Below are 24,276 nucleotides of genomic sequence, written 5' to 3' on the forward strand. Positions count from 1 at the left end.
TGCACGTCCAAACACAGAATGCTCAGCCGAGGTGAACCCTGACGCAGACTGCGGACGTGGGACGGGCGGGGCCAGGAAGCAGGTGGAAATCTCTGTGCTCTTCTTTCCATTTGGCTGGGACCCTAAAACTTCTCTAGGAACAAAGTCCTGAAAGACACGTTCATGGAACTCTCAGAAGCAGAAGATGGACATAAATCCAAACTAATCCGTAAGCACATTCATCATCGTGGGATTTGAACTCTTCGGTTAAGAGACAGAGACTTGGGGAAAAGAATTTTTTTGATCAACCGTGTGCTTTTTCGGAAGAACACATCAATTAACGGCGATTAAAACTCAGGAGTAGAAAAAAGATATTCTAAACAAACACCAACGAACAGGAAGCTGGTTCTGTCATATGGGTATTAGACGAAACAGAGCTCACGGCAAGAGGGGGTCTCGGTTTGCACGCATGCCCAGGCCTCTGTCTAAGGGCAGAACTTCAGGGGCTTCCCAGCCAGGGTGGCGCTCAGAACCCACCATGAGCTTCGATGAGGCACACTTTGAACAAACTTTCTCTGACCCCTGGCTTTGCGGTTTCCCCAGTGATAGTTTGGATCTTGCTTGTCCACTAAATGTCCATGTGGTAAAAGTGTGGTTCCCAGGGTGGCACTTATTGGGAAGGTGTGGGACCTTTAAGAGGAGGAGCCTAGTGGGAGGCCCTTGGGCCACTAGGGGCAAAGCTTCTCTCTTTTCCTTCCTGACCAGGAAGCATACCGTTTTGTTCTGCCATGATGCAACTGTCTCACCAGAGACCAGAAATAAACAGGAACAATCCACCATGAACTGGGACCTCCAAAATTTGGAGCCAAAATAAACCTTTCTTCTTTATAAGTTGATTAGCTCAGGTACCTTGTCACAGCAACAGAAAGTTAACCAACGCGCCCACCCTGGACTATGAGACCTATTTTTCCATCATGATGTATCACAGAAGGGGTTACAGGAAAACCACCTTGTGAAGTGGCAAGTCTCAGAGGAAAGGATTAGACACTGAGGATTGAAGTGGGGGAAACAGGTCTGAAGAATTCTGTTAGCTTCCCCCTGAATGGCTGGAGTTTGTTTGTTTGTTTGTTTGTTTTTAATATATGTGTTTGGTTTTAGGTGTATCCAAAAACAGTCAACAACCAGCACATTAAATCCTCAGGTTCACAAATTCCCTAGCACTGGAGAAACTCATTTAAGCTACAATAGGAGACCATTTACTACATGTATAATAGATGTGGTGGTTTGCTGGAAACATCACAAAAACTGTTCTTGTTTTAGGGACGGAGAAATATGAGTGTCAGGGAGGGAAACCAGGACCCAAGGTCGCCTGGAACATTGGAGACAGAAGTGAGGTCAACAGCCAGGTGTCTGAACTGCACTCTGGGTCTCTGGCTCCCTGTCCTGACTTCCACGTGACAAGTCCTGCTGTTGTGGAATCGGGTGTAGGTGCAGGGTTAGTGTCTGAAAAATCATCTCCTAGTTCAGGGCTACCTGCCATCCTCAGGTGAGGCCTCCCCAGATAGGCCAGGTCTTCTTGCCTGCCCCCCACCCATGCCAGACAAACTAAGATATGAAAGAGTAGGCATCAGAACAGCACAGCCAGAGTTCTGGGTTCAAGACCATGTTCCCTCACTTTTGCTCGCTGTGTGACTTGGGCAACTCAGATTCACTCTGAGCTTCTATTATTCCACCTGTGAAGTGGACATACATACCTACTTCACTGAGGATTTTGACATGGTGGACATGAAATAAAATATAAAAATCCCATAGCACAAAGCCAGGCACACTCTTGGTACTCAAAAAATGTAAGCTACTGGGATTTTTCCCTGCCAGGGGAGAGTGTATCAGTCAGCTCTTGCTGTGTAACAAGACAACTCAAAATTTCAAGGCTCAAAAGAACCAACTCTATCATTTCTCATAATTATGGTTTCTCATCATTCTGTGGGTCTAGAATTCAGGTAGGGCACAGCTGGACGGTTCTGCTCCATGTGGCATAGTTGGGGGTTCACTCACTGCCCTCAAGTGGTGGCTAGGCGGGGCTGGACGGTCCAGGAGGCTTCCTCACTTGCCTGGCACCCTGGTGCACTTCCACGTGGTTGTCCCTTCTCCATGGTCATTGCATCGTTCGGTTGTGGCATGAGTTTTTTTAGAGCATGACCTCGGTTTCCAGACTGAAGGTGGGAAGAGCCAGCCCTCTTCAGAATTAGACCTGGAACTGGCTTCTCGTCACTTTCTGCTGCGTTCTATCGTCCAGGAAGCCAACTGATCCAAAGGAGCACCCTGCCACTACTTGAGTGGAGCGGTGAGTGTGTTCAAGAGGAAGTCACCCACCGTGAGTGCCTCGGAGCCACATCCCATAGAGGATCCAGCACTCTCCTGGTCGTCTGCGTGGTCCCACCTACCATGCCACGTATCCCCAGCTTCTAGCTCTTGGAACAGCCTTTCTGTTCCCCTCCTTCACCTTGTCCCAACTCACCTGTCCTCACCCTGCTGGTCCCAGTTCAACCATCACTGCCTCTAGCAAGGCCTCCAGGTCCTCTCAGCTGACTTGGTGCCTGATATCTGCTTCCCAAGCTCCCGTCCTCTCCCTCTGAAGGTGTAGCGCCCTCGTCGATCATTGTAAATCCTCCAAACCTGGAAGACCGGGAGAGCGGGGACCCTCTCTTCAGGACTCCATTCCCAGATCCTGGTTCAGGGCCTGACACCATAGAAATAATCCACCACAGATGTCACTAGCAAGAGGCTTGGTCCTGTGTTCTAGCCTCACCTTGGTCCCTTCCGCCTGGAATGGGCTGGAGGTGGCAGGTTCCCCGGGAAGTCAATCCTGGGATGAACAGCGTACAGGACCTTTTACGGGGATGGGAGGCAAGGAAAGAATCAGGGTTGGGGGCTGAGGCTGTGGCTGCGTGGCAGATGCTTTCCCATCATGCGTGAGGTCCTGGCTTCTGTCCCTTAACCTCAGGACGCCCCAAAGAGCCAGTCTCAGGGTGAGAGAGACTGAGCTGGGACGGACCTCAGCCGAGGCCTCAGCCAACCCCGCGGGGACTCTGAAAATGGACCCTAGGTCTGAGCGTGGCCAGGGTCTGGGTTATTTTCCCCCGGTTCACCAGTCTTTGGAGGCTGGCGGTGTTTGGAAGAGGATGTAGCCCTGAGTGAGGGGGGTCACTTTGCAGGGAGCCAGTGCCCGGAGAGGCTGGGAGCTGAAGGCACTTCTCTGGCCACACGGGTCCAGGGGAGGACGTCCTCTGTCCTGAACTGGACCAGCACGTCATGCCGTCCTGACTCTGGCCCGATGTCTCTCGGCCTCCTCTTGTTCTTCAGGGATCAAGTGAAGACACGACATCTTCTTCCCCAACTCCAGAGAAGGACCTGAACTTTAAAAAATGGACCCGGAAGTGCTCCGAAGAGCTTAAAATAGGAAGGGGGAGTTGGAAGAACGAAGAGGGTGCAGATGTCATGAGCCACCAAGAAGAGAAGGACCTCCGGCTCCTGCGCCGAGCCCGCTCAAACAGGCCCGCGGGGTACGCAGACCGAGAGGCCCCCAACGCCTGCACCCAGGTCAGCCCTTCAGGGAAGGACGTGGCCGAGGCCGTGGACAGCCGGAAGCCAGCCTCCGCGGACCTCAGGGGCACTCCCTTGCCTGCCGAGGTTCCCCAGGGAGAAACGTCCCCTGTGCCAACGTTTGCGTAGACGGGCACCACCGTCTGGCCCGGGAGGGGGCACTGCTGCTTCAGGCAGGGACACCAGGCCCTGGAAACCCCAGGGGTGGCTCAGTACCCACTCGGGTTCCCAGGCTGACTGACCACAGTGGCAGAATCGGCCCTCTTGCTCTCAGACCTACGGATACTTGTGACTGCTTCCGCTCCCGGGACAACGATGTAGCTGGGGTGCTTCGGTGGATTTTTGTATGACAGTGACATAGTTTCCCGGTCATCAAGATGCCGGTAGCCATTGGCCACTCCCTGACATGTCTATCCAGGCAGCAAGAGAATGAACGGTTTGGATCATGAGGCAGAGTCTGGGCAGGAGAGGCTGGTAAGAAGCCATCCATGGTGACTATAATGATGGCAGCATGTCCAGGCTGAGACCCATCAGATTTTCATGAGCACGTACTATGTACCAGGCACTGAGCAAAGTCCTTCATATACCTGGCTTTGTTGGAGTCTCAAGACCATCTTCCCATTTTACTGATGAGAGAGTTGAGGCTTAAATGATCTCCCCAGTGACTTCAAAAGGATTGGAACCCCTGTCTCCAAAGCCTAGGTAAGTTCTTAACCCCTAGATACACCTGGTAGCCTGGCTAAGGTCTGTCAGTTGAGTGAGTTTTTAGAACTCCACCCAATCTTGTTTTTCACTGACTGACTGAGTTAAAGGAGAGTAAAATCGTGACATGGACAGTAAGGTTGTAGCTGTTTCCTGTTCTTCCTGCGCCCTCTCTCCTCTGCCTCGTCCTCGCTCCCTCACTCTCTTCTCTGCTCATTTGTTGAAGGGCCGGGTCATGTGAGACGCTGCAGATCTACAGCTGAGGTCGCTGCTCCTGTCCTCTCTCTGTCCTCCGGAATCTGCAGTCCTGGGAAAACCAGACACGCAGGCAAAGGTTTTCAAAGCAGTGAGACCTGTGAAGATGCGGAGATTAAAGAGAGGTCCTCAGGGACACGCAGAGCAAACGAGGTGCCTGGAAAAGCTCCAGCAAGGAGCCCCTTGAACTTAGACTCTACCCGGGCAGACAGAGAGTCAGGCCAAGGCCCGAGCCCCACAGCAGGTGCAGGTCTGTGCAGAGGGTCAGGGACTGGCAGGCGGGGAGACCTGGCCTGGGTGGAGGTCTCAGGTGCGAGTGGAAGATGGCAGGGCTCCCGAGGAAGCCCTTCTGGTGGGTGACAGGTCCGGGACGCCGTAGTCAGGTGGCCAGACGTAGGACGGGGAGCCATGACAGACACTGAAGTAAGCAGTGGTCAGGTGGGTTCCTGGCTTGGGGAGACCGGTAGACAGGTGTGTGCCGGCCGAACAGAGGACAGGAACACGCCGTGGAGACTCTGGAGGCAGGGAACCAAGCCAGAGGTGGTTCAGGGGGAGGAGGGTCTTCTGGTCCCCAGTCCCTGGCCTCTGAAAAGCTGTATGTGCCAGTGTGTTTGGGAGGGCCTGCTCTGCTCTGCGAGCAACCTGCCTGTGTGACTTGGTGGGGCCACGCTGCCCTGGAAGAGGCCATCGAGGGTGGCTTTGGGCTGCCCAGACTCCAGGGACGTTTCCAAGTTCCTTGAACGCTTCCAGAGACCACCACCTCCTGCAAGCTGACTTTTCCCAGGCTGTTTTTGTATTTGACCTTCTTTGCTTTGAAGGCCTTCGCTGGGGTCAGCAAACAGGCTTGGGGCTGAGATGGGGGCCGCCCCTTTCTGCTATGAAGCAGCCCTGTGGCTGGTGTGTCCCCAGCAGAGAAGAAAGAGTCTGGCAATGGTTCCTCTCTCTCTCCCGGCCTGAAATAAAAGGCAATTTGCCGAGTGTTTTTCTGCTCTCGATTTCTCCAGCCACACTCTCCAGCAAAGCCCCAGTCTCCATTAATACTATTACTGGGGAGGACATTTCCTCCGACCGTCGCCTGCTCTCTCTTTCCTCCTCCTTAATTCCCTAATTTGTCCTAATATGCCCATTGCCTGTGTATCAAGTCATCCGCGAAGCCGCCCCATTTCCAGGTTCCTTCCTCCCCATCAGCCCCGTCTCCGTCTCCCACAGAAATTAGAGGGAGGCGGCCGCAAGCCCACAAGGGCAGGAAATAGAATTAGGGGACGTATTAATTGGGACATCAAGTCGGATTTCATTGCAGACACTTCCTTCCGTCAGCCACTTTGAAGCCCCCTCCGTGGCTGTTTCTCATTAGACGCTGCTCCTAATGGTGAGTGGTGTTTACGCTTGGTGCAAATACGTCATGCCCCGGCCTTCGGACTGGTAGGTCCAGCTGATTGGTGGGGCCAAGGGGAGGAAACAGCCAGCCAAGAGGGTCCCAGGGGTGGAGGGCAGAGGTGGCACCCAGCAAGGGCACCGGGGGGAAAGCATGCCCGAGAGGTGGGCCGCGGGCTGAAGAGAGCCGCCCTCAGCGCCGTATGTTAAACTTTCCCCTTTGCACGAAGCCCAGAGTCTGCAAGTTCATGTGCGGAACATCCCTTTCTGCTCCTCCTTCTTTCCTGTCCTCCTCGGGCTCTTCCCTGCCGGCCCTGGTGCTGCCCGCCAGGCTTCTCAGGTGCCTAAGCAACACCTTGCAAATTGGTGGACATGAACGTTCCTGCCTGAGCCAGAGAAAGGCCCGGGCGACCTGGCCAGCTCACCCTCCTGGCTGTCTGTTTGGGCGACATCTCCACCTAGGGACCCTCCTGTCCTCTGCCCCTGGCCTCGCGGGCCGACCCATCCAGCCGCATCCTTGAAGTCCTCTTCCTCCCGCCCAGGTGTTTGGCCAGTGCTGATTCAAGGTCACGAGAACCCTTGTGGAAGCCGCTGGCTGGCCCGCCGGGCGGTCCCCCTGCTGGAGAAGGGAGGGAGGGTGGGGAGCGCCCTGGGTTTCCCGGGCTCTGCAGAGGAAGCCCGCCAGGCAGATGCTCCCGGAAGATCCCGCTGGGGTTTTCCTGAGACCCGACTGTGGTGTGTTCTGCCCTAAACACCCGACAAGGAACCCCAGGAAGGAAACCCTGGGGTCCCGAGGCAGGGTCGGGGCCTCACCGCCGCCAGCTGCTCTTCTGGCCGGTAGATCAGCCCTGCCTGGGCGCCTCCTGGTCCTCCTGAGCGCCAGAAGCAACTGGAGCCCAGACTCAAATTTCTCACTGCACCAGGGACCAAGGCAGGGGTGCTTTGGTTTGCCTGCCTGCCTCTCTCTCTCTCTCTCTCTCTCTCTCTCTCTCTCTCTCTCTCTCTTTCTTCTTCTCTTTTGATTGTTTTACTTTTGTGTTTAACCCTCCCAGAGATCAAGACGTGGGAAGGCAACCGGAAGTACCAGCAGAGCTGCTGAGCCGTCCAGTCTCCTGCAGGGACGAGGGCCAGGGGCTGCGGCATCTCCTTCCTGGGCGCTGTGCTAAGGGATGGGAGGTAGTGGCAGATCCGTTTGTGCTAACTCGAGGGAAAATGCTGAGAAATGATAAAGATATGGGGGCTCCTCCAGGAACTCACAGTCTGAAATTGCTGTCATTTCTCTCCTCCTTCCGCTTCTCCTCCCCCTCCCTCTCTCTCCTCCTCTTCCTTCCTCATGTCAGAGCATCTTTTTCCTCCTCTGTCCTTACTGCCCGTAGTATCCACTCAGACACACCTCCTTCCACGATGTGGTCAGAGAGGGTCTCTGTCTCGGCTGCACTTCTGTCTCCCTGGGGAAGGGATTTTGATTGGTCCCCTTGGGCTAGATGACATTCCTGGTCAGATGTGACCAGAGGGATGAGTTGTGTTAGAGAGACGGATCCAGAGGAGCCACCCCTGTGGGGTGTGGAGAGACGATCAAGGCCACCGGGATCTGTTAGAAGACGCCCTGCAATCCTTGAGACAGTCATCATGGAAAGTGCTCCGTTGTTTCTCTCTTTAGTCATCAAATCTTTGTTGAGTAACTATCAATGTCGGTTCTTTTTTCTTTCATTTATATGTTTATTTACTTAATAATCCTCCAATGAATAAACTGACCGCGTGCTTGAGATCACAAGACGAGAAACGCCATAGTGAGTAGTTTACCTATAACTTTCTTCTAGAAAAGCAACTCTGATCATTGCATTGGAAAATGAAAATATACAGGCACCATCCCTCCTCAAGCTAGAGAGTAACTTTCCTACTCCCTCCATCCAGAATAGCCGGAAACACATTATTTTATTTAAGCTGTCTCCTTAGGAAGGAAAAAAAAAAACAAACTGGAAGGTTTCTGTGTTGCAGCATGGCAGGGTCAACAGGAGGCTCTGAGAATCCCTTCCTGCTCTGGAGTTGAAGAATGTTAGATCGAGTCTATCCATCAGGCCAGTGACAAAATCATTAACCAATAAGAAAGACAGACCCGTCTCTGGCAGACACGAGAGGTTTGCAGCAACTAATAAGGAGGAAGCACATGGAAATGAATCAGGGGTCAGAGCAGAATAATTTCATAAGCTCTCCTCATGGGAGCGTTGATGTGCTCACCTCTCCGCTTCTGAAATGCCTCGGGGACCTGACCCGCACAGCGACGTGCGCTTAACAGGCTCCTCAAACAGCCATTGCCTAAGGACCCTGACGTCCCTCTCTGCAGATCTGGACCTGACCCTCTGATGCACAAAGACTGACTGACATCATTTTCTTCTGCACGTGGGATGACTGACAGGACGTTCCTTCCTGAGCCTCGTGAATGACCCCAGTCCCCAGGTAGCGATTCATCCATCAGACGTCTGCTGAGGACCTACTGCGTGGCAGGCGCCTTGCTGGGCACTCTGCTGGGACCGAGGAACCGTGGACGTAGTCCTCAGTCACTTGTCTATGGTTTCAAAGTTCATAAATACACCCCGTGACAAGGCATCTAGAGAAACCCACAGAGGAGCAGCACGCACCCCCCAAACCGTGCACAGTAAGGGGGTGGAGGGTCCCGGGGAGCGATGGGATTTTCAGCAGTGCTGTAGGAAAAAAGAGGCTTCCTCTCTGCTTCCCTGTAGGGCTTGATTTTTTCCCATAAACCTACAGTCATGGCAAAATGACAGGGAGCCTCAGTCGGCATGGCAGCCAACTGGTTCTGCGGAGGAGAAGCAATTCCGCCCTCCCTTTGCTGCTCCGCATCTCTTCCCACGATGCCTTCCACGTCACAAAAGGCACCTTACAGCCGGCTCTGAACTCTGGAAGCCTTAAAATCAGAGGCAGCAAAGGGCCAGCAGTAGCTGACGGTGTGTCTGCTGCAGGAAACGCCCCTGGCGACTGGGATTTGTCCCTGAATGTCCAGCTTCACCCGGTGGAAGGTCCAGCGGGCAGGAACTATGCTTGCCCCAGTCACTGCTGGTCTGCAGAGCTCTGGGCCCCAGCGCTGGCTCTCGACAGACCAGCTGTGACTACGTGCTGAATGAATGCGTCCACATGCATTTGCCTGATTTGACGTTCCCAGCGAGACCCGGTATTGTCACTGCCATTTTCCCAGTTACGGAACAAGCCGACTTCTCCCTTTATAGGCGGAGAGAGAGGCACAGAGAAATGACAGGCCACCGTGCTGTGTCTCCATGAGTCCCGTTCCTGTCCTACTGTCCTATCATATTCGTCCTCTGTCAAGAGCCACACGGAAGGCAAATCTTGGCCTCCACCGAAGCCGTTGGAAGCAACCGAGCCCGGGGGGGGCCTGGGAATCTGATAGACTGGGTTCAAGTCCGGACTCTGCCGTCGGGTGACCTTGAGCACACAGATTTCATCACGCTGCCTCTGAGCCCCGTGTGTGAGGCTTCCAAGAGGAATCCCAAGGATGACCCCACGGAGTCAGGAGGTGAGGCTGCCCTTGGGCTTTGGAGACGCGCTATGTCCCCATCAGGAGTGGTACGGACTGCCGGCGGGCCGGGACGGGCGGCTCTACCAGAAGGAAGGGGAGAGTCTGAGTCCCTCCCAGCGCTGGAAGGGCATGCACGGAGCTCAGGGGACGTCACCAGGACACCCCATCCCTTTGCAGCCCTGTCCTGCCGTCAGAGTTAATGGAAGAGTCCGGGGCGTCCTCATGGCCAGGACGCCAAGGATTGAATCCTCTGTGCGGTGAAGACTGGGTCGCCTCTCTGGCCAAATGACCTCTGCTGGGGGGTACGGACCCGGGAGTGGGGCACAGATCCCAGTCAGGCCTCATGAGTGCTTATAGGAATTTTAGGACTCTGAGGTCCTCATCAGCGAATTGGATCATAGCTTGTTCCTTAGCGTCAGATGTGTTTCGATATATTTTAAATAATGCTGCTCCTCTTTCTTTTATCCTTTGGCTGACTAGGGTACGTGAGGGCGGTTACATTCATCATTTTATAAGCTACAAGATATTGAAATAGGATCACCGAAGAATGGAAGACCGAACGTGGCCCGGGAAGTGTGCACGGTGGCCAATCGCAGTCATTGACCAGACATGGATTGCTTCCCTTCAGGGAGAAGGCGCCTGTCTCTGGTTGAGCAGGGAAATGTGGCTATTTGGGCACAATGCCTCAAAACATCGGGAAGTGTGCATATAGTTTTTAAGAGGTCAAGATGGGCTGGTAAAGGGGTGGACAGCATTGGTCATACCTTGTGCTGGACGGTTTGACATCTGCTATGTAATGAAGGTGTGTGTCCTCCCCAAATTTGTAGGTTGAAATCCCAACACCTGATGTGATGGTATTAGGAGGTGGTGGCTTTGGGATGTCATTAGGTCATGAGGGTCATGAGACCCCAGAGAGCTTTCTTGCCCTCTTTCTACCAGATGAGAAATAGAAGCCAGGAGAGAGTCCTCGCCGGAAATGAACCATGCTGGCACCTTGATCATGGACTTCCCAGCTTCCAGAACCACGAGGAACGAGTGGCCGCTGTTCAATCCACCCTGCCTGTGCCATTTTGTCCTAGCGTTCATTGTTTCCTCCTAGCTGCATTCTGTCTTAGGTCAGGTTTCCCAGAGGCAGAACCAGAGACGGGAAGCCATGTAATGAGGGTGAGTTCTCACCCAGTGGGGGAGGAAAGCAAGAGAGGGGTGTTATGGTCTGGGTATGAGGTGTCCCCAAAGCTCCTGTTCATGCAGGAATGTTCAGAGGTGAGATGATTGGATTATGAGAGCTGAGACCTAATCTGTCCATCCTGGGTTGAATGGACTGACCGGGTGGCAGCGATAGGCAGGTGGGGCATGGCTGGAGGAAGTGGGTAACTGGGGGGCATGCCTGTAAGGGCTGCTCTTCCCATGGACCCCTTTCTCCCCCACCTCTTTCTCTCTCTCTCTCTCCTGACCTTCCCAGGAGCTGAGCAGCTTTCCTCTGGTGGACCATGCCGCCATGATGGGCTACCTCACCTTGGGCCTGGAGCAATGGAGTTGGCCGTCTCTGAACTGACACCTTAGATACCATGAGCCCAAAGAAACGTCTCCTCCTCTAGGTTGTACTTATTGGGTATTTTGATCACAGTGACCCAAAATAGAAAGAGAGAAACAGAAAAGGTGATCCCTGGGGAGCGCTGGGGGTGTAGACCTGTACCACAGGGCCAGTCCCTCTTCAGGGAGAGACATCTCTGGATTAATGAACTAGTCAAAACCTGGCAGCACGTTAGGCCAGGAGCTGGAGAAGGACCTGCCTCCCGGGCACCTCCAGGTGAGACAGCACCAGAGCCGACCTCTGGGGAAGACGACAGGTGGGGACGTGAGCAACGGCTCCCGCAGCAGCCTGGTGAAAGGCTCTCCAGGGTCTGCGGGGGACGATGTTTTAGTCACCTGTTGCTGTAAAATAGCTCACTCCCAAACTCAGCCCCTTAAAGCAAGAGTAAATAATTATTTCGCCTCACGATGTTCGCGGGTGGGGATCTGGGAGCGGCTCAGCAGCGGTTCTGACTCAGAGCTTTGCTGTCGCCCGAGCTGCGGTCTCCCGCGGAAGCCTGGCTGGGGTGGGCCGTGTGCTTCCACCGTGGGGCTGCAGCTCCGTCCCGGAGGAGGCCCGTTTCTCCTGCCACGGGCCTCCCCACATGCAGCCCGAACATCTTGTGACAAGACAGCGGCTTCCCCAAGAGCGAGCAGAAAAGGAGACCAAAGAGGAAGTGCAGGGGCTCCCCGGAGCTGCCTAGAAGCCACACGCTTGGCCTTTCCCATAACCAACGGTGAGACAGACCGGCTCTGGTTCAGAGTGACAGCGACCTAGGTAACATCGTGGACACCTGGGTAAAAATCACGGCTCACGGGTGCCCTCCAGGAGTGTGGTCGCCGCACCCGAACTTCATTTCAAGTCCTTACCTGTGACTTTCAGGTCATCACCGGTGGCCAGGTAATGTCAGATGTCTTCCTTTCTCTACAGGAATCAGGAGGTCCAACCAGGAAATGATCATACGACCTCAGTCCAGCCGGCCACACGCCCTATCCCGAGAGTCCGCATCCTTATGAATTAACGATGCAAGAAAAAGACTTCCAAGCTGGTTAGCACAGCAGACAGGAGCTGACCAGAAACTTCCTCCACCACAGCCCCCGCTCCGCTCCCTCCCCGCCTCCTATGGCTTCCATGATTCATTTCCACTTTCCAAACCTAGTTTGCAAAACCTCCTGCCAATTCTGGGAGATGCAGGCTATGCCTCGAATAAATTGATTTGTGCTTAAGCCAGTTGGATGTGGCTTGAGTTTCTGAACAGTCATGTCTCCTGACCGAGATGCTGCTTTTTCCACATCTTCTGGAATGAATATGTGTTTCTTTTATTCTGGGGTTGGGGGCAGGGTGTGGAGAAAAGTCCTTTTGAAAGTACTAAAGGACTCAGACCAAATTAAAACTCTTCCTAAGCACGTCTTTCTTCTTGCCTGAATAACATATTTCTCACCTCATTCAGACGTAGACATACACAAATCCACCACCTTAGGAAGAGGAGGGAAGGTGTGAGACCGTTGGGGTTTTGGCGGTGAGTCAAGTTACCATGCAGTCAGTCAATGGTCACCTGATACTGCGCTTCTCTGAACGCGGGCGAACCCTGCCGGACTCACGGCTGGAGATGGGGCAAGATCCTTGCGAAGGGAAACGGTCTCTGGCCCCAGCGTCTAACTTTCTTCCAGGATCCGTGATGTTAAGACCAAAGCCAGGAGAGCAACTGCAGGAGGCTGTACAGTCTGTGGCCTGCTGAGGTCTGGGATTTAAATACCGAGGTCTCATCGACACAGTTACTATAAGAAAGTCCACCCGTGTGCTCTGGGACAGAGAGGAGGGGGCAGAAAGAGCCGGAACAAAGGGGCCTGCCCTTCTCCCCGGGCAGCAGGCCCAGGCTCCAGAGTCAGTGGGAGACGGGAAGGTGGACATGGTCCTCGCTCGGTAAGGCCTGGCGTGTGGGCATCCACCACACCCACTGTCAGTCTGGCGTCTAAATGTATTTGCTTTGCCCGCATCATGCCCAGGAAACAGAGCCAGCTCCTTTTGTCTGGTTCTTAAATACAGAAAATGGGGCAAATAAAACGGTGTCTGCTGAGCTTGCTGAGCACAGGGACACTGCTCTCTAATAAGTCAGCCTCCTAAGGGAGGCCCGGGATGCCTGTCCTACACAGGTCGCGCCGTAAGCAGAAAACCCGTCTGTATGTTTCTTGTTTCTTGATTTTCCACAAACTTTCTAACGCGACTTCGGTTGCTCAGAGACTACGCTTCAAATGAAGCAGAATGAGTATTGGGGGGTTCCCCTAACCCCAGTTAACTGGGACTGCTTCCCCTCTCTCCTCTCTCTCCCTCTCTTTCTCTCCCTCCCTCCCTCAGCAAGCTTCCAATGGTCCCAATGGTCCCAAGGAGCAGGTGATTTTAACCAAGAAAGACATTTCTGCCTGCTGGGATGATACCCTATAAAAAGTTAAGCACAGGGCTGGGGAGATAGCTCAGTCAGTAGAGTGTTTGCCTTGCATGCACAAGGCCCTGGGTTCGATCCCCAGCACCGCAAAAAATAAAAAAATAACATGATTGTCAACTACTACATCTGAGCCCCAGTGCCGGGTCACAGGCATAGAGTGATACGTAAAAAGTTAAGCACAGATTGAATGAAATAGGAAAGTAGGGGGCAGAGCAAGAGCGAGAGAGAGAGAGAGAGAGAAAGAGAGAGAGAGAGAGAAAGAGAGAGAGAGATTTCAATAGTGAGAGAAAGAAATAGAAAAATATCCCAGGGCCGTTGAGAGCCATCATCCAAACATACGAAAATGTTCCAGATAGTTCAGTGATAAGCTGGAAATTGCTAAAAAGAAAAGAAAAGAAAACCAACAGAGATAGAGGAGAAGATTGCAGCTAGCCAGGGAATTGGATTGCGCTAAGTGCCTGTGTCATAAAGTTTATTATTTTATTAGTTTTAATAGTTGGGCAGATAAGCTAATAGCAATAGGATTTACTTTAAAGATCAACACCGTCGACTCTGCTGTTTATTATTTGATAGTAATGTGTCTCCAGTGAGGGGAATATTAAATCTCATAAAAGCCATCCAGCGGTCCGTCCAGGCTCTGAGCTGCACACACACATGGATTTCCCCCTATTAGTTCCCAGCTCTGGCAGGAGTTTTGTTTGGATTATACTTACCAGGACATCTGCTCCTCGGGAAGCTGTGAGGACCCATTTCAGCTCCCAGTTGGGGTTCTGCGAGCCGAGGATGAAGCTGGGGGATCACCTTTCTCAGCATTCTTTCAGCCCGGGCTGATGAACTCACTCATCTGGATCCGGATCATATTTGTAGGACGTAGGTGGGAAGCCAAGTGTGATCGATGGGACGTCCATCCCTCTGAAAATTAGGGAGAGATAAAAGAAACCAAGCATCCGGGCACTTAGCTCAGTGCCTGGTAAATCCTGACAAAATGCCAGCTCTCGAGAGGGCCGGGGAGAGGAGCAGATGGTACCGGATCCTGCAGTCAAAATGTCTGGGTCAGACGCCCCAGTCCTAATGTTCCCATAGTGTCAAATATCTCCCCGCAAGATGCTTAATTACTCAGAGAGAAAAAAGAGTCACTTTACCCTGGAGGAGCATGCAGACACCACCACAAGGGAAGGGTCAAAGCTCCCTGAGCCATCACCGAGCCCACCGTGCCTCCGGGTACAGTGCACCCAGGGGGACACATGCCCATCCGTAATGCCAGCCGCTCGGGAGGCTGAGGCAGGAGGATGGCGAGTTCAAAGCCGGCCTCTGCAACTTAGCGAGGCCCTCAGCAACTCAGTGAGACCCTGTCTCTAAATCAAATACAAAACAGGGCTAGGGATGTGGCTCAGTGGTGAAGCACCCCTGGGTCCAATCCCTGGAACCAAAAATTTAAAACAGACAAATGTCTAGCAGAAATCCTAGGTGACGAATCCAGATTGATGGACATTCTACCGGATAAGCGGCCTGTGCTCTCCAAGGCTGTCCACACACGCAACCAATGGAAGGCAGAGGGACTCTTCCAGGGAGGCAGAAACTCACCAGGCGCGACCATCCAGGACACAGTGCGACTCGCCCTTCTTCTTCTTTCCGTTCCTTTTACTTTTTTCCTGTCTGATCTTTCATTTTGCTTTTCTCTTCCTTTTCGTCCTTCCCGTATTGGCACTAGGTGTCAATTGGGGAAAGGAGAACAAGGCCAATAGATGAGATCACGGTAAGGGCTCCGTCGCTATTTCCACCACGGTGCTGAAGTGGCACAAGAGACCACCCTTATTTTAGGAAAGAAAAGGTAATTCAGAGGTAAAGGGGTAGAAGCCTGAGCTGATTCTCAAATGGCTTAGGAAAAAAAAAATAAAAATCAGGAAGCATGAAGCAAACAGGGTAAAACACAAACATGTAGGGAAACAGGATTAAGAGTAGCCGAGGATTATTTTGCAACTTTTGTACAAAATTAAAGCAAAATGGAAAATAATGCTCAGCCCTGTCGACTCGGAACTGAGGATGACTCGGCTTCTGTCAGCCTCAGATCACCTGTTTCAAAGTGGGGCTTTGGTCACCGTGTAGAGGACTTTTTCTCCGGGGGGACGAGGCCAAAACAGCAGAGTGTTAACTACTCCACTTTTTTCTGGAGGACTTGGGTGGCAGAGTCAAGGAGTGGTAATAAAAACCACCATCTGGCTGGGATACAACTCCGTCGGTCGAGTGCCTGCCTCGCATGCACAGGGCCCTGGGTTCAATCCCCAGCACCGGGAAAAAAAAAATCCGCTCTCTGACCTTGGCCATGAAGATTCTCTCCAAGAAACTGTGTCGAATTGGGTCCATCAGAGAATCCATTTTGAAGTCATTCCTCCCTTTCAAGGTTGTTGTGGGGATTAAGTGAGATCATCTCCCAAGGGGACTTCGCACGACCGCTGGCACACAGTAGGGGCTTGAGTCACCGTGGTAAATCCCACCGCCGTGGCCGCCCCTGTCATTCGGGGGTGGGACCACGCCTGTCAGGTCGGTGACTCCTGGAGGGCAGGAAACTCCCACGGTCCCTGGTCACTGCGCGTTCCCCCGCGCCTGCTGGTTAAGTGGAAGTCCTTTCTAGAAGGTCCCCTTGAGCCCAGTGAGTGCTATCCCGGCCGGGGTGCCACCCACCAGCCACATGGGTTTGAAGCTGGGTGGCAGCTGAAGCCAGGCCCAGGGCTCAGGCCGTTGCCTGCGACCCGCACACCTGGTTGGAAGTGCGTGGCGGGCGGTAGTGAGCCAGGGCGCCGGGAAAGGAAATTGGTATGAAATTAACGAGGTCACGATCTAGCTTTTGGGAACCGGAGAACTGCGATTTTCTGCCTTTTATGAGAATTCGCTGGGGATTTCCTCCTGCTCCTTCCTCACTTGCTCCCTGCGCCCAGCTCAGTGGGCGGACCACACGCCCCGTCGTCCGTGCTCTGAAAAGCGCCCACTTGCTCCAGTCACCCACACCCTAGTGCCTTTAGTCCCTGTGTTTCTGAAAATCCATCTCAGAAAAGCCCTTCCCACACCCCACAGGTGGCGATCATCCCGGGGCCACCCAAAGAGGGACATTCCGAGGTCTTAATAAATTGGTCCTGGGCCATTAGGAGTTAACATCCGAGGGCCAAGGCAGAGACCTGGTCCCTTCTTGGGAACGCAGATTTCTGCAAGGGCCACCGACCCAGCAGCACAAAGGGACAATGCATGGAAGTCACCCAGCGCTCCCAGGCGGAGTCCGTGGGGGCTCAGGACAGTCCCTCGCTCTTACGGGTCCCTCTGCCTGGGACACACCTGGCCACCTTCTTGTCCCCGCCAACCAGGCTTCCACCGCTGGATTTCTTCTTCAGGGAGACTTTGTTCCAGAAACCCTAGACCGGATCCCCTCCCCCTGCTAGGAATTCCCTGTGCTTCCCTAGAGGACGCCCATCACAGTCCCCTGTCACGGCTGGTGGAACTGACCACTGGAGAGTCCCAAAAGCCACCTTCACACTGACGGACGTGCACCACGCACCACTCAGCGGTCTCTGCCTGTATCATCTCTTCTGATGCCTCAATAGGTCTTGACATGTCACTGTCCCTTACAGAAATCTCAGTTCCCAAGAAGTCCGTGCTGTGAGGACCATCCTACTTTACAGAGGAAAAACGGAGGACGGAGGAGGTGGAGGGACTTATCCAAAGTCACACGACCAGACAGGGACGGACCCAGGTCACGCTCAGGCTGTCCAGTTACAGTTCTGCACTGTGAGCTGGCCGTGCCCTCTAGGATGCAACCCCGGGCATGACGGCTGCCCACAGGACCTGGGAGGAGACGCTGGCCACCAGGAAGAGCAACTAAGCCACAGCCGGGTACTGGGTATCCTCCCTTCTGCCCCCAGTCCCATGAGGCTCACTTGTGGGACCCTGGTGGTTGGATGGAGCCATGGGACCAGTCCTGGCCAATGGGCTGTGAGTAGAATTCCTGTAAACCGTCAAGGCCGCACTGTCCAATGCGAAGACTCTGAAGAGTCTCTTATCATCTAACGGGAAAACTGACCTCCGAGACCGTGTCCCCTTCCTCCGCAGGGGCCCTAGTGCGGACACCGTCCCCAGAGACCTGTGAATATAAAATAACACTGTTGTTTTATGCCACAGGACTTTGTGTTTCAGGTCAGCATAATCTAGCATGCATCCTGACGAAAGCCGAATGATGTAATTAAATGATAGCAAGATGCTTTTAATTATATTAAAGTTAATATAATTATACTGATAGTAATTTCAAGTCTCGGAGCTCAAGGTCGGCTCTCCCTTTGTCAAAGGGGATCTAAGAGGTTACAGAGAGGAGTTCATTGCTGGCACCAAATTCCCTCTCGTCACTGGAATGACTAAATGAGAAATGAGAGATGAGTTTTTCCACTTGAGATTCAACTTCATTTAATGTAAGTACAACCTAAATCCTGCAGTGGCCCAGAGCCCAAGATGGGGTTAGGCTGATTGACAAGCACCAGGGCAAGCCTTCCTCTCCCACAGCAAAGACCATCAATGGGTACCAGTGACCCACACACCGAGGGTGAGTTGGGATGAGTGGAAGCCAAGGGATCAACTGCATTTCTTTCCTCTTCCTCCCAATATGACCTCACCCTTTCCAAATGATTATCAATGAACTCCAATAATAATAATAATTAGAAACTCAGACATAATTCTCTAAGAATTTAAAAGTATTTAAAAAAGTGATAAATTTCTGGTAGATAAAGAAATTGTGGTATATACACAATGGAATATTACTCAGTCCTAAAGAAGATTGAGATTATGACATTTGCTGATAAATGGATGGAGCTGAAGAATATCATGCTAAGCGAAATAAGATAATCCCCCAAAAAACAAAGGCTGAATGTTTTTTTGGATATACGGATGCTAATTCACATTGGGAGGTGACCACTAGGGAAGAATAGTTACTTTAGATTAGGTAGAGGGGAGTGAAGGGAGGGGAAGGGGTATGGGGGTAGGAAGGTGAGTGGAGTGAAACAGACATTATTACCTCATGTGCATCATGATTGACGTGATCCTGCAACATGTATAATCCGAAAAATGAGAGCTTACACTCCATTTATGTATGATTTATCAAATGCATAAGAGCATTTTACTGTCAAGTAGAACTAACTATAACCAATTAAAAAAATTTAAAAAAAATAATAATAAAATTCTATTATGTCATTATAGATTAGAATTCTATCTTTAAATGGACCTAAGAATTTCCTTCATGGCTGGGGACCACTTCTTGAATACCTGTGAGTTGTGGGCCCTCTGGGTTTCATAGTCTGGAGGAAAGTCCCTTAAAACACTGGCCCTCCCCAGTGAGTCCCCTGCCAGGTCTGTAGAGATCCACAGATCCGCAGACCCACTGAATCCCGCTGGGGCTGGCAGCCTGGAAATGCTCATTTCTGTTGATTTTTTTCCTGGGGTAATTAAAGATGGAAACATTTTGCTCTTAGACAAGACTTTCTAGGAAAACAGAGTCGGGATTCTAGAGCCCTGAGGGAAAGCCCAGGGTGAAACTCGGCGTGAGGACATGTTGAAGATTGATACGCCACCTCAAGGCCTCCTGGAGGAGCCAGGGCGGGGGGTGAACAGGAAGGGGGCCTCTCACACACACACCCTCCCGCTCAGATCCTTCTCAGTGCCTGGGGCAGACAGAAGAGTCTGGCCAATCAGCACACTGCTATCTCTTGTCTAGGGACCCTGGTCCAGTAGGGGACACAGGGCTCTCCTACCCGACAGGGAAGGGGAGAAATTTTAATAGAGAATTTTTCCATTCTCTCTCTTTCCAGGCGAATCAGTGAAGGACGTAGACCTACCTGCTATTGGCAGCCTTGTTGTAGCCAAGAGGAAAAAGGAGAGAAATAAGGAAGAAAGGTGGGAAGGGAAGGAGGGAAAAAGAAAGGAGAGAGGGCAGAAGGAAAGAAGGAGGAAAAGAGGGAGGGAGGAGGAAGGAGAGAGGAAAGCAGGGGAAGAAGGGGAAAGGAGAAGTGGGGAGGCTGAGAGGGAGGGAGGAAGAAAGATGTTTAAGTTTGTTTGAACCTGGGTTTTCTGTGACTTGCTGACAAAGCACTCCGCCTGCTATTCATCATCGTCGTCCACAGCAATAACCGTACGAAGGGCGAGGCCTGGATTCACTTTTCTCCATGGGAAACGGGAGATTAGCTTGTCCTCAGTACACACTTCCTGTCTGATGCTGGAAAAACCACACCGATCTAAAGGCTGTATTGCAAAGGAAAGTAGAACTCGGAACTGGGGCCGGCTCAGCCACCAACTCACCAGGTGACAGAAGAAGAATCCTGAGGTCCTTTGTTCGCATCTCCAGGAGGAAGGGGTGAAATCGAGGGCCAGGGTTTTAAATGAGGGACCACAGTAGGTTTTGACCAATCAGAATATCTGTCGACACCGAGCCCACATGCATACACGGCGAGCATCCGCCGGGTCAGCCGCTGCTCTCTGAATGGAGGTGTGCTGGCTGTGGTCCCCAGCTCCCCACAAGGCCCCCTGCCTCCACCCTGAGATGGAGCAACCCCCCGCCTTTTATCATCTCGCTCCCAACACGCTTGCTGCTTTGCATTTCCCGTCTGGTCTGGGGGGACGCGGAGTTTGCAACCCCAGATCTGAGGCAGTGGTCTTGGGCTGCTGAGACCCTGGTTCCATGGGGCCTTTTAAAGCCGAGAGCCCATGTGTTCCCATCGCATCTCCACGCAGAGCACAGGAGCCCGAAGGCCTCCAGAACCAGCAGGCGGACCAACCCAGGCCCAGCCTCGGGTGGTCATCCTGAGGGCCAGCGCCTTTCTGGGTCTCTCCAGTTCCTTTTGTGGACACTTCTGTCCCTTCCTTTTCTGAGATCTAGTTTAGACTCCTGGGTGGTCCGTTCGCTGGGCTGGATGAGGTAGGATTTTCCATGATCATCTTAAGCCGGTTTGGAGTTGGAGATTTACACGAGCCCTTGAGTGCTTCCCTGCAGGGAGCTGGCACCTTGCAAATTCTGAGAATAAACAAACACATCTGCCTCTGGAGCACAGATCGCAACAAACGTCCCACCTCCAAGTATCCGCCAAATGCTGCCTTGAGTTGCCTAAACACAGTCTTAAATAATCTGTGTTCCCTCTAGTCACCTGAAGATGCGGTTCACAGTAACGGAACTGTCTCCTTGCTCTTGGTTGGCTGGCTTTTGATTGAAAGATCTGGTGGTCTCGGAGGGTCACAGGATGTATCATGGGCTGCGTGGGTTCCCAGCTAGACGCCGCGGTCTCTCTCTCCATCTCTGAGGCAGACCTGGGCAGACATCTCACCCTGGGCTCCGTAGTCTCCTCTGTGAAGAAGTGAATCAACTAAATGGATGGTTTCCGGTGCACGTTTCACGAGTCTTGACCTCGATCGAAGGACCCTTCTGGAGAGGACCAGGGGAGCTGGTAGGGAAGACAGACAGGGACCAAGTTTTCAGCCTTGGGTGCTTTGTCGTTTTCTGTTTTATTCATTTCAAACATTATTTAGGCAAAAAAAAAATGTGTTTTTCTGTTAAAGAAGAGGAAAGGGAAGGAAAGAAAGAAGGGAGATAAGGAGGAAGGAGGAAAGGAAGGCGGGAGAGAAGGAGGAGGGAAGGACGGAAAGGATGGAGAGCCACCGGACTGGATGAAATGATTTTTCTAAGAGCTGAGGCTCTACAGTTGATTTTTTTTTCATAGAATCAAATATGGAAAGGCCTAATTCAACCTGTCTGTTAATTGAGACACCTCTGATTTATTCTGAAGCAGAGAGTCGGTACAGTGATTAAGAGCACGGACCCCGAAACCAGGTGTCCAGGCTTCAAAGGCGAATGGTTTCTCCTGATGTCTGTGTGGCTTTGGGCAAGTTAAGTAGCATCCCAGTTGCCTTTCCTCAAAAGAATGACAATGACGATGATGATGATGATGATGGTAATAATAATAATAATAATACCTGCTAGTGATGAAAGAAATAGGTGAGCCCACCCATGAGACAGACTCGAGACAGTACCTGGCAGGTAGGTGCCATCTTGCACCAACATACAAGCAGGTCTGGCTTCAGCAACAACAGTTCTTCCTCCATGTAGTCACCTGAGCAAATATTGTGGAGAACAGAGTTTGTTCTAGACACTGTGCAACCAATACAGGTTCCCAAAATGTGGGCAAGCACAGCCCCAGCCTGTCTCTCAGACCTTGCAGTGAAAGAGAAGGTTCGCAGCAAGCGAGGTGCAGGAGAGATTCCAGGAAACCCGGCCACGGGGTGTGGAAGTTTTATGTCGTGGTCGCTACTCTCTACCCCAGAACACAGAAGGCAGGAAGTTCGCCTAAGCTTATTCTACTGGCAGGGAGAACTGGGATTCCAGTCTAGGTCTTGCAGAGACCTGAGCCTATGCTGCTTAACCTCACCAAGGAGGACGACAAGGCACAGGTGCTGGGGGGCGGCAGCCTATGTTCTCCATCTCTCTGGGGGTCCATGGTTCTTGGACGTGGAGAATAAAGACTACATTACCCAGCCTCCTTTGCAGCTAGACGGTCACATGACTCCACTCTGATCAATAGTTAGTTCCGTCCTTGACTGGAAGGGTCCTGCCTCCCTCTCTTGTCTTAACTGCATTTGAACTATGGAGGTGGGTGGGTGCCCTCCTAGATTATGTGATGAAGAGTCACGTCCCAGAACTGGCAGAGTCACAAGACAGAAGGACCTGTGTCTCTGTGTGGCCATCTGGGACGGGAACTACCCTGTGTATTAGAGAAATACATGTCTGTTTTGTTTAAGCCTGAGGACAGACGTGGATTTTATGCCCTGATAATACGGGTCTGTATCCACTATTTCTTCTAAGGTGAGTTGTAATTTTCTGGAAGTAAGACTTTGAGATATTTTGGTGTCCCCAAGGGGAATTTTTTTTTTTTCTTTTTTGCCTCTGGTCTGGTTACCATTTAGCCAGACTGGTGTCTCCAAAATCTCAATCACCCCAAGGCAGGTCACCACGAAAACAACCTCGTTCCAGTTATGAAACCACTCTGCCAACTCAAGGGAGCTTTGCGAGGACTTTGTAGCTGCCGCACAGTGAGTCCAAGGCACAGAGGACAGACAGGAAGAGATGTCCTGCTCCTCAACCCAAAGGCGGCATGCCCAGTGCCCACACCACCCCCGTTCCATCTGCTCGCTCCCCTTTCTTTAGAATTATTACTCGCACGATGTGATTATTGAGATGATGGCTGACGATCGGTGCCCACTGCCACACCCTCTGCCGCATTATAGTGTCAATGAAGGAAGAGGTTTTGGTCCCCGTTATATAATCAGTGAAACTGAGACTCGCAGAGATTAACCAGCTTTCTCCAGGTCACAGGGTTCTGAGCAAAGCTAGAGATCCTAGTTTTTCTAATGCTACAGCCCTGCCCGGATTATATAGAAATGTGACAAGACGGGCAGGGCAGACCACTTCCCCTGCCCCGACCCATTTATGGGAAAGACAGGACCGCCCCAGACCCAGACTGGTTGCTCTTGGGTCTCTCCTAAAAAGCAGCTCCTTGTCCCGAGCTCCCTGCCGCCTGGATTTCTTTCAGAACAAGAATGTACTTCTGACTTTGGAAATCACTGGGTGTGTTGAGAAGGGCCCGTGGTCTCTCGGGGGTCTTTACGCAAGAAAAGTCAAGTCCAAAGTCTTTATCTCTCTGGTTTCCAGAGATGGGTGGACCCCACCCAGCTTGCTGGGCTGGGTCCCAAGTTGTGCTCATTCAGTTCTCCAACTGACCCTTCCCCATGGCGCCCAAACCCGGGTGCCTTTTTGGAGATGAGCCGTGCGCGGACCCTAACTCCACACGCTACTTCTCCCCACCCCGTGACCCAGGATGGCCCCCACCTCAACTTCCTCCAGGAAGCCCGAGCTCCCCCGGTGACACTGCAGCCGCTGCCCCCAAGCTCCACGCTCATCTTGCATCTTGGCCGGCTCTCAGCCTATAATTCTTTCCAACTCGCCTGTATAAAATAATCATGTACATGAAGTAAAACAGGAGTCTCATATACACACTTAATAACTCTTGCGTACTGTGCAAGAGGGAATTCCACTTCCTAACCCCCAGAGCTTTGGAATGGTTCTCATTTAGCTCCGCATTCCTGGTACAAGATCTAAAACTTCTCTTTCTGCCCCAGCCTGGTGCTGCCTTTTCAGATGGCTCTGTCTCCAGATCCCAGGTTCCAGATTCTAGGGACCGTTTCATCTTCAGCTTGGCTTCTAATTGGGGGATTGGAGTCTCCCTGGTTTGCCCTACAGTTAAATGTCAGGATTTCACTTAAAGTCCCATATTTACGGCACTGAGCACATGGTACCCGGGAATCTTCGAGGGCGAGCTTGTCAAAGTCGGTGGAGATAAGAGGGTCAGCTAGTCCTCCCAGCCAGGAGCTCAGCTGCAGGGTGAGGAGCTGAGTTTCCCTCTGGTATTCACCAAGTCCCCTGTGAAATGTGGCCAAGTCACTGCCCACACCCGCCAGGCCACTTCCTCAAAGACAGACCTTCTACAGAAGGTGGCAACTCCCCTGTATTTCCAGGCATTTACCTCTTTTGTAAGTCTTAGATTGAAGGGGGATGGTCCATACCCAAACATCTCTTACACTGACCCCTGGGTATGGCCCTGCTTTTCAAAATAAGAACAAGACTATGGCTTGGGCATGATTTAAGTGTGTCTCCCAAAGTTTCATGTTTTGGGAACTTGGTCCTCAGTTTGGAAATGTTGGGAGGTAGTTGGGACTCTTAAG

This window comes from Sciurus carolinensis, chromosome 8 (genome assembly GCF_902686445.1).
Source record: "Sciurus carolinensis chromosome 8, mSciCar1.2, whole genome shotgun sequence".
Classification (NCBI taxonomy): domain Eukaryota; kingdom Metazoa; phylum Chordata; class Mammalia; order Rodentia; family Sciuridae; genus Sciurus; species Sciurus carolinensis.